This window comes from Salvelinus alpinus, chromosome 12, assembly GCF_045679555.1.
Source record: "Salvelinus alpinus chromosome 12, SLU_Salpinus.1, whole genome shotgun sequence".
Taxonomy (NCBI): domain Eukaryota; kingdom Metazoa; phylum Chordata; class Actinopteri; order Salmoniformes; family Salmonidae; genus Salvelinus; species Salvelinus alpinus.
The window spans coordinates 39,351,251-39,367,251 of NC_092097.1; the positions used below are offsets into that span (position 1 = coordinate 39,351,251).

General features: G+C 46.9%; 1 protein-coding gene across 2 annotated transcripts in view; it reads left to right on the forward strand.

Moving 5' to 3' along the window:
• Positions 1-16,001, forward strand: part of LOC139536115 (pleckstrin homology domain-containing family A member 6-like) — a 335,460-nt gene that overhangs the window by 94,666 nt on the left and 224,793 nt on the right. The gene's annotated exons all lie outside the window — the stretch shown is intronic.

A 16,001-nucleotide genomic window follows, 5' to 3' on the forward strand; every position in this document is an offset into this window, starting at 1 on the left:
TTGTTCTGTGCCTGGTTTCAACCTTCTGAGAACACACACACACACACACACACACACACACACACACACACACACACACACACACACACACACACACACACACACACACACACACACACACACACACACACACACACACACACACACACACACACACACACACACACACACACACACACACACACACACACAGAGAGCGAGCGAGCGAGCGTTCTTGACCTCATTGTAAAATGCAGCTAATTGAAGGGAAGGCCAGTAACTCAGTGACCTGATGAGGCCTGGGGTGGCTGTTAACTGTTTAATACACACTGTCTGTGTGGGCATGGAGGTGAACTGGAGGTTTGGTGATGGGTTAGAGGAGTGATAGGAGTTTTGGTGGTTGGATGTGTGTAAAAGATGTTTGTCCTTGAAGGAGTCAGACCCTGTGGAGGGTGAGAGTGTTTGAGGGGAGTAGATGAGAAGATTGGGTGAGGGCTCTAGGGGAGGGTTGAGACAGGACTGGGTTTTCAGAGATGAGGGAGTCTCTTCCACAGGGACATTTTCTTGGCAAACAGAGAGAGGAGCCTGGCCTGTTCTTCCTGGAGGAATTCCTCTGAGAGAGAGAGAGAGAGAGAGAGAGAACACAGTTCACCCACAATAAAGTTCAAGAAGAGGAGTGACAGACTGTTGACTTCCCCAGTAAAAGCAGGCATTCAGTTCAATTCAGCTCTATTGGCACTGTGCATCAAGTCATTTACCATACACTGACTAACAAAGCCCATCCATGTCTGTTCCCTTTAAAGTGGGGCCAAGCATGACAATGGTATATAGTACAACACATCTATAGGCTGTGAAGATTGATAAACATAGAAAAGGACCAGATTATTGAGGGGGAACCCAACTTTCTACCTACAGTGGAGGGGAACAGGAGCATGTCTGGTGCTGCTGAAAGTCAGACAGCTACCTTTCGTCTCCTTTATGGGACAGTGCTCTGCCTGGAACTGCCTGAATGACTTGTTGACACGTTAGTGAGTAAAAAAAAAAGAGAGAGCGAGGAGACAGAGTCAGGGATAAAGAGAAAGGAGAGAGAGAAAATTGGTAACATTTGAAAACTCTAAACAAACAACATGAAGAGTTATCTATCCAAAATAGAGATGTGTGTCACGGCCGTCGTCGAAAGGAGACCAAAGTGCAGTGTGGTGAGCGTACATTTCCATTTATTTTAGAATGTCGCCAACAAAACAAGAAACAAAATAAACAATTGTGAAGCTTACAGGGCTATATTGCCACTAACAAAGATAACTACCCACACCCACAGGTGAGAAAAAGGGCTGCCTAAGTATGATTTCCAACCAGAGTCAACGATAGACAGCTGTCCCTGATTGAGAACCATACCCGGCCAAAACATAGAAAAACAAATCATAGAAATAAAGGACATAGAATGCCCACCCAAATCACACCCTGACCAAACCAAAAAGAGACATAAAAAAGGATTTCTAATGTCAAGGCGTGACAGTACCCCCTCCCCCAAAGGTGCGGACTCCGGCCGCGAAACCTGAACCTATAGGGGAGGGTCTGGGTGGGCATCTATCCGCGGTGGCGGCTCTGGTGCGGGACGTAGACCCCACTCCACCTCACCCCACTTTGGTGGCGCCTCTGGTGCAGGGACCCTCATTGCGGGCCCCGGACTGGGAACCCTCGTTGTGGGCCCTGGACTGGGGACCGTCGCTGGAGGCTCCGGACTGGGAACCGTCGCTGGAGACCCCGGACTGGGGACCCTCGTTGCGGGCCCCGGACTGGGGACCGTCGCTGGAGGCTCCGGACTGGGGACCGTCGCTGGAGGCTCCGGACTGGAGGCCGTCGCTGGAGGCTCCGGACTGGAGACCGTCGCTGTAGGCTCCGGACTGGGAATCGTCGCTGGAAGCTCCGGACTGGAGACCGTCGCTGAAGGCTCCGTGCCATGGATCGTGGCTGGATGCTTCGTGCCATGGATCGTCGCTGGATGCTTCGTGCCATGGATCATCTCTGGAGGCTTCGTGCCATGGATCATCACTGGAGGCTTCGTGCCATGGATCATCACTGGAGGCTTCGTGCCATGGATCATCACTGGAGGCTTCGTGCCATGGATCACCACTGGAGGCTTCGTGCCATGAATCATCACTGGAGACTTCGTGCCATGGATCATCTCTGGAGGCTTCGTGCCATGGATCATCCCTGGAGGCTTCGTGCCATGGATCACCACTGGAGGCTTCGTGCCATGGATCATCACTGGAGGCTTCGTTCGTGCAGCAGGCACAGGACTCACCAGGCTGGGGAGACACACAGGAGGCCTGGTCCGTGGAGCAGGCACAGGACTCACCAGGCTGGGGAGACACACAGGAGGCCTGGTCCGTGAAGCAGTCACAAGACTCACCGGGCTGGAGAGGAACACAGGAGGCCTGGTGCGTGGGGCGGGCACCGGATACACTGGGCCGTGGAGGCGCACTGGAGGTCTCGAGCATAGAGCCTGCACAACCCGTCCTGGCTGGATGGTTACCTTCGCCCGGCACAAGCGGGGCCAGCGTCTGGGCTATGCCGCTCTAGACCTACAGGACGCACTGGGCTATGCAGACGCACCGGAGACACAGTGGGCAGAGCCGGCGCAAGACTCATCGGGCTGTGGAGGCGCCCTGGAGGTCTAGAGCGTAGAGCTGGCACAAGACGTGCAGGGCTGGGGAGGTGCACTGGAGGCCTGGTGCGTGGGGCTGGCACAGTCTTCATCAGACGGCTAGCACGCACCTCAGGACGAGTATGAAGAGCTGACTCAGGTGACATTAACCTGAGGACACGCTCCGTAGGGCGAATGTCATGCCTCATGCACCAACACAGCAGCTCTCTCCTAACTCTCCCCCTCAATCTCCCCATCAACTCCTTACATTTACATTTACATTTAAGTCATTTAGCAGACGCTCTTATCCAGAGCGACTTACAAATTGGTGCATTCACCTTATGATATCCAGTGGAACAACCACTTTACAATAGTGCATCTAACTCTTTTAAGGGGGGGGGGGGTTAGAAGGATTACTTTATCCTATCCTAGGTATTCCTTAAAGAGGTGGGGTTTCAGGTGTCTCCGGAAGGTGGTGATTGACTCCGCTGACCTGGCGTCGTGAGGGGGTTTGTTCCACCATTGGGGTGCCAGAGCAGCGAACAGTTTTGACTGGGCTGAGCGGGAACTGTACTTCCTCAGAGGTAGGGAGGCGAGCAGGCCAGAGGTGGATGAACGCAGTGCCCTTGTTTGGGTGTAGGGCCTTAACAACAGACTTGTGAAAACAATGTACTGAGCAAATGTCAAATGGACTTTTTTATCAAATTACCATACGACAAACAATGTAAAATTTGGCAAACACACATTTCTGTCCACAGAGCCGTGGGGTGAGACAGGGATGCAGCTTAAGCCCCACCCTCTTCAGCATATATAACAACAAATTGGCAAGGGATCTAGAACAGTCTGCAGCACCCGGCCTCACCCTACTAGAATCTGAATTCAAATGTCTACTGTTTGTTGATGATCTGGGTCTTCTTTCCCCAACCAAGGAGGGCCTACAGCAGCATCTAGATCTTCTGCACAGATTCTGTCAGACCTGGGGCCTGACAGTAAATCTCAATAAGACAAAAATAATGGTGTTACAAAAAAGATCCATTTGCCAGGACCACGAATACAAATTCCATTAGACACCATTGCCCTAGAGCACACAAAAAAACGATACATACTGTAGCAGGCTCAAGGGTGTAGGGTTTCCACATCACCAAGTTCAATAACAAAACATGCACCAGTAGCATAACTACTGGCTGTAGTGTTTCCAAGCACGTGGAGGAAAGCGCGTTCTTTCTTATTTATCTCCGGTAATGAACATACTATTCTCCGTCTTCAATTGTATTGTTTATTTGCGTATTAGGACACCTAAGGTTTGATTATAAACGTTGTTTGACTTGTTTGGAAAAGTTTATTAGTAACGTTTGGGATTCATTTTGTATGCATTTTGATGGAGGGAAACTGAGTGGATTATTGACTGGAGCGCGCCAGCTAAACTGAGTTTTAATGGATATAAAGTTTTTATGGATTTTCATGCTTTTGTATGTGGGGCGCTGTCCTGGGATAATCACATGGTTTGCTTTCGCCGTAAAGCCTTTTTGAAATCTGACACAGCGGCCCGATTAACAAGAAGTTAAGCTTTATTTTGATGTATAACACATATATTTTCAAGAATGTTAAATATTTGAATTTAGTATTTTTTAATTTCGCGCTCTGCAATTTCACCGGATGTTGGCCAGGTGGGACGCTACCGTCCCACGTACCCTAGAGAGGTTACCCTAGAGAGGTTCACCCACCTTCTCAATGACTTCGTATGGCCTGTTCCATCGGGCCAAAAATGTACATTCTGAGGTGGGGTCCAATACCAACACTTTGTCTCCTGGCTGAAAGTCCCTTCGTTGTGCCCCTCTGTTGTACACCCGCATTTGAGCCTCCTGGGCCTCCAGCATGTGTTCCTGTACCAGGGGCCACAGGGTCGCTATCCGATCTCCCATGTCCCCCACATGCCCCACTAAGGTTCGGTGGGGCAACGGTTGTTGTTCCCAGGCTTCTTTAGCCACGTCCAACAGTCCTCGGGGTCGTCTCCCATACAGGAGTTTGAAGGGAGACAATCCTGTTGAAGCTTGGGGCACTTCTTGTTTCGAGAACATCAGGTAGGGTAGCAGCTGGTCACAATTCTTTCCGTCAGCCTCCATCACCTTCTTTATCATCTGCTTCAGGGTTCGATTGAATCTTTCCACCAACCCATCAGTCTGAGGGTGATACAATGAGGTGCGCAAATTGATTATTTTCATTAGCTTGCATAGATCCTTCATGATTCATGACCTGAACGGGATGCCCTCGTCGGTCAATATCTTGTCGGGGATGCCTACTCAGGAGAACAGCATGACCAACTCACGTGCGATTCCCTTGGTGGCCATGGTGTGCAGGGGAATGGCTTCCGGGTACCTGGTGGCATAATCCAGAATCGCTAGAATGTATTGGTGCCCTTGGTTGCTCTTGGGTAGAGGTCTCACCAGGTCCATTGCGATCCTGCTGAAAGGGACAGAAATAATGCGTTGGGAAATGAAGGGACTGCAACAATTGGGTTTTGCTCTCTTCACCCCTGGCCACTAAAATCGTGCCTTGATTCTGTCTAAGGTCTTCTCCACCCCTAGGTGAGTCCCAAGAAGGTGGGAATGTGCCAACTGCAGGACAGATGGTACAAGGGGATGGAGCACCAACAACAACACCAGACATTCATCACTCTTCTTCACGACCTGGAATAGCAACTTCTTCTTTATAGAAATATTTGACTTACCCCCTCCACGGGCTTTCCGTCCACCATAGTCAACTGCTGGAGAGCGCTGGCCAAGTTGAGATCCTCCATTTGGGCCATGCCGAACCGGCCTGGGGCTCTGGCGCCACCTCATGGTCCATTGAAAACATGTCTTCCAGACTCGCCACCTCTCCCTCCAGTTTGGCTTCAACAGTCCCCCTCTGAGAGGGGTTCAGTTGATGCCTGGGGGTCCACTTCCTGGAATCCAGATGTACGGGCATCCCTCCTTCTGGCACCCCTACCACCTCTCCGGCTTCATCCTCCCTTCTGGTTCCCTCTGTTCCCCACGTCTCCGGACATACTGGTCCACAGTTGGAGGAATATCGGGTAATCCCTCCCTATGAGGACCGGCACAGGCAGGTTTGGGACGACTCCCACTGGTCCCGTGTGTTGTCCCCTTGTCGTCTGTAGGTGGTGGAGTGTGGTAGGGTCGTCCTTGGTCTCATCGTGTATGCACATGATGGCCACGGTCTCCGCAAGTGATGGCCACGGACTCCATATAAATGTATCTATGGCCACTTTCTAGATGGTCGTGAGCATCAGGGTTCAGCAGTTAGCTGCCTCTTGGCCAGCCTAATCAATATCCAAGATGGCATAGCAGCCGTATTTGTGTGTGTCTGGTCCCAAGTAAATAGTCTGTAAATAGTATGTTTCTTCTGTTTTTTGTTTATATTTTAATCTCACTGTCCATCTACATAGCCCACCCAACTACCTCATCCCCATATTGTTATTTATTTTTTTGCTCCTTTGCACCCCAGTATCTCTACTTCCACATTCATATTCTGCACATCTATCATTGTTATAACGATGTACATAGCCATAATATGACTTTCGTTAGTGTAATGTTTACTGATCACTTTTGATTGTTTATTTAACTTTTTTAAATGATCTATTTCACTTGCTTTGGCAATGTAAACATGTGCCAATAATTCCCTTTGAATTGAATTGATAGAGAGAAAGTGGGGGGTGTGTGTGTGAGAGAGAGAGTCAGTGGAACATCATGAAGTAATGACTCCTGGAGGTCTGGGGCTGGGGTGACTCCTGAAGTCTGGGTCTGGGGTGACTCCTGGTGGTGTGGGGGTTAAGGTGACTCCTGGAGGTCTGGGGGGTAGGGTGACTCCTGGAGGTCTGGGGGGTAGGGTGACTCCTGGAGGTCTGGGGTTCGGGTGACTCCTGGAGGTCTGGGGCTGGGGTGACTCCTGGAGGTCTGGGGGGGGTAGGGTGACTCCTGGAGGTCTGGGGCTGGGGTGACTCCTGGAGATCTGGGAGGTAGGGTGACTCCTGGAGGTCTGGGGGGTAGGGAGACTCCTGGAGGTCTGGGGGGTAGGGAGACTCCTGGAGGTCTGGGGGGTAGGGTGACTCCTGGGGGGTAGGGTGACTCCTGGAGGTCTGGGGCTGGGGTGACTCTTGGAGGTCTGGGGAGTAGGGTGACTCCTGGGGGGTAGGGTGACTCCTGGAGGTCTGGGGCTGGGGTGACTCTTGGAGGTCTGGGGAGTAGGGTGACTCCTGGAGGTCTGGGGTTGGGGTGACTCCTGGAGGTCTGGGGCTGAGGCTAGGAGAGGACTTGTTGTGCACTGAGCAGCTCAGGCTGATTTAACAGTGGGACTGAGGGAGGTCAAACAAGGAGCCAGAATACTTGACTCCTGAAGAGTTCACAAGAGGATGCTTTTGCTTTGAGTTGCCGATACCACAATATTTAGGTTACTATATGATTAGAAAGGTACTCTATGTTTCTGTGTCATTAACACACTGATTACTAACGTGTGTACTATCAGAAGATTGGTGAGCATTTACTTCATTGAACAACAGTGTAAACACGTGGGTATATTTGATATCTCATTCTGTGACACAAAGACAAACTGATGAAAGTCTGACTCTGTTGCCGACTGGGGCAAACTTGTGCTGCCCGCATTTCCTGTTGTGCCGTGCTGTAAAGTTCTGAAAGATAGTTTTGCCTGGTAATCAGTGAGCGGCATCTGCTGTGTCTGCCAGGGAAGAGCAGGCCAGGGCACAGCCTTGTCTTCTGAGCCCTGAGGACGACACTCCCCTTGAACGACAAATTGGATGACGTTCCCCTGTGAGTAAATGCTCATTCACACACCAGAGCCAGAGGAAAATGACACACAAACACACACACACACACAATAGGTCCACATTTGTTTTAGTCTCGCCACCGTGACCAAGCCTATTAGCTAGCATGGTTCTGTCACCGCTAGTAGCTACTCTTGGCTGGATAAGATGAAGTATGATGAAATTGGTTGAACTCCCAAAAGACCCACAAAATCCCCCCTTTGTTTAGTGTTCACTCGGATGCGTTCGGTCAGGAAGTTTACAAAGTCAGACGATGGAGGGGCCAATTTCCTCCTGAGTTCTATGTGAATGCAATCAGGGAAAGATGCTCCATACTAGTTACCCAGGCATTCAGCACATGCCAAGAACAGGAACGTCTGACTGAGGTTATTCACCACAGCTTGAGTTCAGCTCTGACTCAAAGCAGCCTTGTTATAGACTCCCATGCAACATCTAAATATCAAAGCCATAAATGGCTCCCTGAATAGTCTTGGTACCAGAGCGGTTTGAGTAACGAGCACAATGGGGACTTTCTCAAGTGAATGTTACTGTTCCACCCGTTTATCCTTGTCATATCCCTTTACACTCGTATATGGGTTTGAAAATGGCAGATTTGCGCACTGATAAATCCCTAAATGAAAGTGCAGGGGATGTGCAGTAACATGCTATACATGATGTCAGAGCTCTGGCCATTCTGAACTTGAGCATGACAAAAAGTTTCCCCCATCCCTCCGGCTAATTGGGCAACTTTTGCCAATTTTTTTGTTGTCTGAGTGAGGGAAATTATGTGAATTAAGATGCCTCAATGTATTTTGAAAGATCAAACATTGAGGATTAAAATAATACCGCTTTGATGTCATAAAAGCAAGCAAAACACCTGTGAGTCCAAATGTGCACTTCACATTTCCACATCATAAAGCTCATGTCAGTGTCAGCGTTTATGATCACTATGTTTGATGTACAGTGACAAGATGACACGGTGTCATACCCTGGGTTGTTCTGAATAGAATGAGTCTGTTTGTCTATTGTGAAGAACATTTGCCGCAGCACACACACCTGAATGCACTCATGACACTGTTCTATGCATACCAAAATTACGTTTTGTTTCCCTTAATTACATTGGGAATGCCTAACAATGTAAGATCGTATTTTATAACTTAGCTAGTCATATTGGCAATAGAATAAGCTTCCAAATGATGCCCACCTGACCCAGATTGTGATTTATAGTGGACCGTTTTTGGATTGCGTAAACAACAACAGTAATTATATGTTGGCAGGCATGGTTGTGTTCCAACCAAAACAACTACTAGTCTGCTTGCTCTAGTTCCTCAACAGCACAGCTAGGAGAGGTAAAAAAAAACACCTTATAGTTGACTCTTCTTTGAGTCGTATAAGTGCATTGAAATGACTTAGGAACTGTGCACACTTCGGAGAGGTGTGTGGCAAATTGGAGACACCAGTTAGTCCTCTCATTCAAACCCTTGTCATTTTTTTGTCTTATGTTGCACCTACCCCACATTTTCCAGGAATATTTTTATCATGTTACTGAATGTATCAAACGGTATTTTCAGTTTTTCATTATCAATAAATGTGGCCAAAAGTACAGTAAATGTAAAATGCACATCAAATAAATAGTGTAATGTTTAGATTCAGTCTTGGGTCTGTGAACTGTTGTGTCCTCACCTTTGGTCTAATCATTTTCCCACAATCTCCAGACTGTCCCTTTCTACCATGGTTATGCATTTCATATTTCTTTTATAAGAAACATCTCAATTTAGCCCTATGCAAATAGGCCAATTCCCTTGAGTGTAAAGGGTTAATGCTGTTTTAATCATACTTGCTCCTCCTCCTTTCTGGGTTGTTGCGATAAGTTGAATGTTCCACATGTTATCAGTGTGTTTATTCTCTGTGTATAAGGCGTATGGTTTGTTTTAGCGGTTAGCGTTGAGTGCTAACAGGGACATTATACACACTAATTAGCCTGCCTGTAGGCGTATCTACCTGTCTTTAACTAAAGGCCACAGCATCTGCCAGCCTCTCCCTTTACTCTACTGCACTTCCCCCTCTCTTATCTGATACCGAAAATGGATGCATGCCTCCTAACTGCAGCAGCTGTTTAATTAGAGCCGTGTCTCTCTCTCATCTCCATGTTGACATGGGGCGATAATTGGAAACGGGAGTGATTGAAGGGAATCGGATGTCGCTGTCAAAGAGAGAGGAGAGAGGGGAGCTAAAGAGGAGGCAGATTATATGTAATGTTCCTTTTCAGCGTTCTGATTTAATGTAATGTGGTGTTTAGAGGATGGAGGTGTCATATGGTTTAGGTTTGACAGAAAACCTTCAGAAGAGAATACTTGTTGTTGTCTGTTCTCTTCAGATCAATCCACTATCACTGAGCCAGATTAAGCCTACAAATGAAAAGCGTGTTTAAAGCAACTCTCCTCTGAAAGTAGATGATTTAGTCCAGGAGTAGACTGAATCTGGGTCTGTGAAACCATACAGTAGACCTTATCCTTTCACACATCTTTTTTCTGCTTCCTATCACTACTTTGGATTATGTCCAGTTAGTGGCCAACACGGTCTCAGCATCGTGAGTCCTGTCCCACTTTCTCTGACAGTGCGACATAGCAGGATGAACAGGATGTGTTAGAGGGGTTCTGTTCTGTCATGATGTTTTCCTCTTCCTCAGCCTCTCTGTGATCTGATCTTGGGGAGTCTTGTTAGCTCCGTGAGAAGGTTGACAAACTCCAGCTGCGTTGGTTAGGCCAAGGAGTGATTTGGCTAACAGAACATTCCCTGACCTGACCCTTCTCCCTCTCTGGGCTGTCTTAATCCATCTCTGCTTGTCACGGATTAGCTAGCTCACACCCTCCACTGCGTCAAAAGACTCCTTCATCACTTCTAATCTGTGTCTTTGCATCTGCGGTATGCTGTCTCCTGCCCCACTAACTCACCTTAAGATGTAGAGGAAGATGAACTTTATCTGCTTACCACATCGCTGTGCCAGAATCAGACAGTTGAGTTTGATGATACTGGATCACTGAGCCTCACTGCTAAAGAAGGCAGATAGCCACCTGTTAGCCAAAACAAGCAAGGGTTTCATCAATGACTCTGTCATGGTTGGCTGCACCTCTGTGGACCACCAACATTCTCTACATGCTTTTATTCTTGTTGATTCTACTCCCTGTCTCACTGTTTGTTGTTGCAACTATCTGTTGGACTGGAAAAGAGATACACATTTAATCCCAGTTTCTAGAACACCAAGGTATCATAAATTGATCATATCTGAGATGAATAACATTGACATCTCTCTTCAGAGAACAATACATCCTCTTTTCTCCTCAGCCTGGTTGGTTTGACTCAGAAGTCTCCCAGGTCAATGATTGTGTGTGTGTGTGTGTGTGTGTTTTGTAAAAACATAGTTTCACTGTGACATTATGTGGTATTGTGTGTAGGCCAGTGACAAAACATTTAAATTTAATCATTTTTAAATGATCAATCAATCAATCAATCAATCAATCAAATGTATTTATAAAGCCCTTTTTACATCAGCCGATGTCACAAAGTGCTATACAGAAACCCAGCCCAAAACCCCAAACAGCAAGCAATGCAGATGTAGAAGCACGATGGCTAGGAAAAACTCCCTAGAAAGGCAGGAACCTAGGAAGAAACCTAGAAAGGAACCAGGCTATGAGGGGTGGCCAGTCCTCTTCTGGCTGTGCCGGGTGGAGATTATAACAGAACATGGTCAAGATGTTCAAACGTTCATAGATGACCAGCAGGGTCAAATAATAATAATCACAATGGTTGAAGAGGGTGCAACAGATCAGCACCTCAGGAGCAAATGTCAGTTGGCTTTTCATAGCCGAGCATTCAGAGGTCGAGACAGCATGTTCGGTAGAGAGAGAGAGTCGAAAACAGCAGGTCCGGGACAAGGTAGCACGTCCAGTGAACAGGTCAGGGTTCCATAGCCTCAGGCAGAACAGTTGAAACTGGAGCAGCAGCACGACCAGGACTGAGGACAGCAAGGAGTCATCAGGCCAGGTAGTCCTGAGGCATGGGCCTAGTGCTCAGGTCCTCTGAGAGAAGAGAAAGAGAGAGAGAGAATTAGAGGGAGCATACTTCACACAGGACACCGGATAAGATACAACAGACTGACCCTAGCCCCCCTGTATGCCTGTGTTGACTGACATGGCTCTGTACTGTACTCTATGCCTGTGTTGACTGACATGGCTCTGTACTGTACTCTATGCCTGTGTTGACTGACATGGCTCTGTACTGTACACTATGCCTGTGTTGACCGACATGGCTCTGTACTGTACTGTATGCCTGTGTTGACTCTGACATGGCTCTGTACTGTACTCTATGCCTGTGTTGACTGACATGGCTCTGTACTGTATGCCTGTGTTGACTCTGACATGGCTCTGTACTGTACTGTATGCCTGTGTTGACCCTGACATGGCTCTGTACTGTACTGTATGCCTGCGTTGACTCTGACATGGCTCTGTACTGTATGCCTGTGTTGACTCTGACATGGCTCTGTACTGTATGCCTGTGTTGACTGACATGGCTCTGTACTGTACTCTATGCCTGTGTTGACTCTGACATGGCTCTGTACTGTATGCCTGTGTTGACTCTGACATGGCTCTGTACTGTACTGTATGCCTGTGTTGACTCTGACATGGCTCTGTACTGTACTCTATGCCTGTGTTGACTGACATGGCTCTGTACTGTACTCTATGCCTGTGTTGACTGACATGGCGCTGTACTGTATTGTATGCCTGTGTTGACTGACATGGCGCTGTACTGTACTGTATGCCTGTGTTGACTCTGACATGGCTCTGTACTGTACTCTATGCCTGTGTTGACTGACATGGCTCTGTACTGTACTCTATGCCTGTGTTGACTCTGACATGGCTCTGTACTGTATGCCTGTGTTGACCGACATGGCTCTGTACTGTACTGTATGCCTGTGTTGACTCTGACATGGCTCTGTACTGTACTGTATGCCTGTGTTGACTCTGACATGGCTCTGTACTGTACTGTATGCCTGTGTTGACTCTGACATGGCTCTGTACTGTACTGTATGCCTGTGTTGACTCTGACATGGCTCTGTACTGTATGCCTGTGTTGACTCTGACATGGCTCTGTACTCTATGCCTGTGTTGACTGACATGGCTCTGTACTGTACTGTATGCCTGTGTTGACTGACATGGCTCTGTACTGTACTGTATGCCTGTGTTGACTGACATGGCTCTGTACTGTATGCCTGTGTTGACTCTGACATGGCTCTGTACTGTACTCTATGCCTGTGTTGACTCTGACATGGCTCTGTACTGTACTGTATGCCTGTGTTGACTCTGACATGGCTCTGTACTGTATGCCTGTGTTGACTCTGACATGGCTCTGTACTGTACTCTATGCCTGTGTTGACTGACATGGCTCTGTACTGTACTCTATGCCTGTGTTGACTCTGACATGGCTCTGTACTGTACTGTATGCCTGTGTTGACTCTTACATGGCTCTGTACTGTACTGTATGCCTGTGTTGACTCTGACATGGCTCTGTACTGTACTCTATGCCTGTGTTGACTGACATGGCTCTGTACTGTACTCTATGCCTGTGTTGACTCTGACATGGCTCTGTACTGTACTGTATGCCTGTGTTGACCGACATGGCTCTGTACTGTACTCTATGCCTGTGTTGACTCTGACATGGCTCTGTACTGTATGCCTGTGTTGACTCTGACATGGCTCTGTACTGTACTCTATGCCTGTGTTGACTGACATGGCTCTGTACTGTATGCCTGTGTTGACTCTGACATGGCTCTGTACTGTACTGTATGCCTGTGTTGACCCTGACATGGCTCTGTACTGTACTGTATGCCTGTGTTGACTCTGACATGGCTCTGTACTGTATGCCTGTGTTGACTCTGACATATCTCTGTACTGTATGCCTGTGTTGACTCTGACATGGCTCTGTACTGTATGCCTGTGTTGACTCTGACATGGCTCTGTGCTGTACTGTATGCCTGTGTTGACTCTGACATGGCTCTGTACTGTACTGTATGCCTGTGTTGACTGACATGGCTCTGTACTGTATGCCTGTGTTGACTCTGACATGGCTCTGTACTGTACTGTATGTCTGTGTTGACTCTGACATGGCTCTGCATGCTGCCGTGCCTGCAGCAGGAAATCTCCCATCAATTACACACACAGGATTTAGATGCCCCTTGTAATTAGAAGACTGTGTTTGTGTGTGTGTGTGTCTCTTCTCTCTCTCTCTCTATCTCTCTCTCTCTGTTTCTCTCTCTCTGTTTCTCTCCCTCTCCCTCACTCTTGAAGACCAGGGCTTTTCACTTAGTTTGCAGATCCATTGAATTGACACAGATAGGCAATTTCTAAACTTCATCTAGCAGTGAGGTGCCATCCATATCAGTAGTGATGTCTATGCACTTAATCTAGTTTTCTAGTTTATCGCTGCCTCAGAAACACATTAACTGCTGGGAAGATTAGCATTGATGTTAACATCGCTGATCAATCAAGTTAATTTAGGTTAAGGTTTGGGGGATCCAGAGGTTCAAAATCTACTTAGGTCATCAGTTAATTAAGATTTTGACGGTATGTTTGCAGTAGTTTGTAGCTTGTAGCTTTTACAGTGTTGGTCAACTCTGAAGTCACTGTTTGCAGAAATGGTTCAGTCTCTGTACTAACAGCGGACATTGTGACTGTAGTATTCTTTCAATGTAGATAACAGCATTTCCTGGTTCTGTGTTCACAGTCTCACATAGATCTCACATGGATGATCTGCTTGATTGGCTTTGGCTTTAACCTTAAAGTGGGAACAGAGACAATGTAAATGACACAGTCAATCACACACTCCAAGATCCTATTCATTCATAATCCCCACTCACCAACTCTGAAACCTAGACAGCACTCAGCTTTCTTCTATAACTGTAGCAGTAGCAGTGGGGCAATTCCATGGTAACGGAATTACGCTTTGACTCAAAAAACATTGATTTCAAAGTTTAACAACCATACAACTCAATGTACAAGGACAGCTTTGAAAAATGTACACATACAATTTCACAAAAACATATTTACTGGAAGAACTGTGCAGATGCTTAGTTTGGTGACAGAATTACGGTAAATTGTCCTTTTTGTATCCACATTTTCCAAGAACGCTGTTAAATATCTGCTCTGAATGAAGATTCAAGATGTCTGCAGAGGGAATGGTGTCAGCTATGACATCACACCTTGATCATTTTGGTCCAAACTTGTGAAACAGACATCTATGATTGGTTCAGATTTGGTCCGGCCAGAGTGGACTGACCAAATTTCAACTACTTTTCAACATCCATGGACGTTTGGTGTCGGTCGGTGCTCAGTGGTTGAGTATGCTTGTTACAGTAAATGGAAAGAGGGTAGGTGGTAGGTGTCATGGTAGGTGCCAGTAAGAGCCGGGAGAGGTGACATTAACTGAAGAGAGAGAGAAGAGAGAGGGTGGCAAAGAGGGAGAGAGTGAGGGGTTGTCCAGACTGCTTTCACAGTCTTGCTTTGACCACCAGATGACAGAAAGAGAAAGAACACAGCAATGAGCTGAACATTACAGTAAACCAGTGGAAGGGGGGACCATAGCAGGTGACCCCTTCTGTGATTTGTGACTACTATGATTTCCCATTGTAGCCAATTCAATTGCAGTAATTCCGTTACTGATTTTTAGGTAATTACTTTAACAGAATTACACATTTTAATCACTTAATAATTAATAAACAAACTTCATATCAGTAAAAACACTAATTGTAGGTCTACCTTACCTAATTGTAGGTCTACCCTCCTCACGAGGCAGGTAACGGAATTGCAAGGCACAAGGCTATGTTTCTTAAACTTAGAGAAGGAAAATAATTTCTAGAAAACTAAGTATAAGTGTTGATATTAGTTGGCAGGGGTCTTTACTTAAACATTATCATGTTTTTGATGTACTTCTAAGAACTTTTAAGATTAGTTCTGACAGATGTTGTGTAAGACATTTTTTCCATCTGTTTGACCAGAAATGAAAGCCTTTGCTTATTCCTAATGTTTAGGATGGAAAATGGTAAAAAAAGTGTATATGCCTTAATTTCTCAAATATTGACTCTTAGCTATAATTTGACACCAGATTTAACATTATCCTATGAACTTTACATATTGGTGCTCATGGGTCCTTTAAGATGGAAATGCCTAGTGGTATTGGATGACTTTCCACGATAAAAAGACTGCTTGTCTCACAATAATGAGAGGACACAAATACACTGCTTGTTGTTCTCCACTCTGTTCTGTTCTGCTCCGGGCATCTACAAATGTCTCTCAGAGACAATGGGACAGGAGCCCCTTCTCTCTCTCTTGCTCTCTTTCTCTCCCTCTGCATGGCATTAACTGTAGAGCTGGAGTGTGTTACAGTAGAGCTGCAGTGTGTTACAGTAGAGCTGCAGTGTGTTACAGTAGAGCTGGAATGTGTTACAGTAGAGCTGCAGTGTGTTACAGTAGAGCTGCAGCGTGTTACAGTAGAGCTGGAATGTGT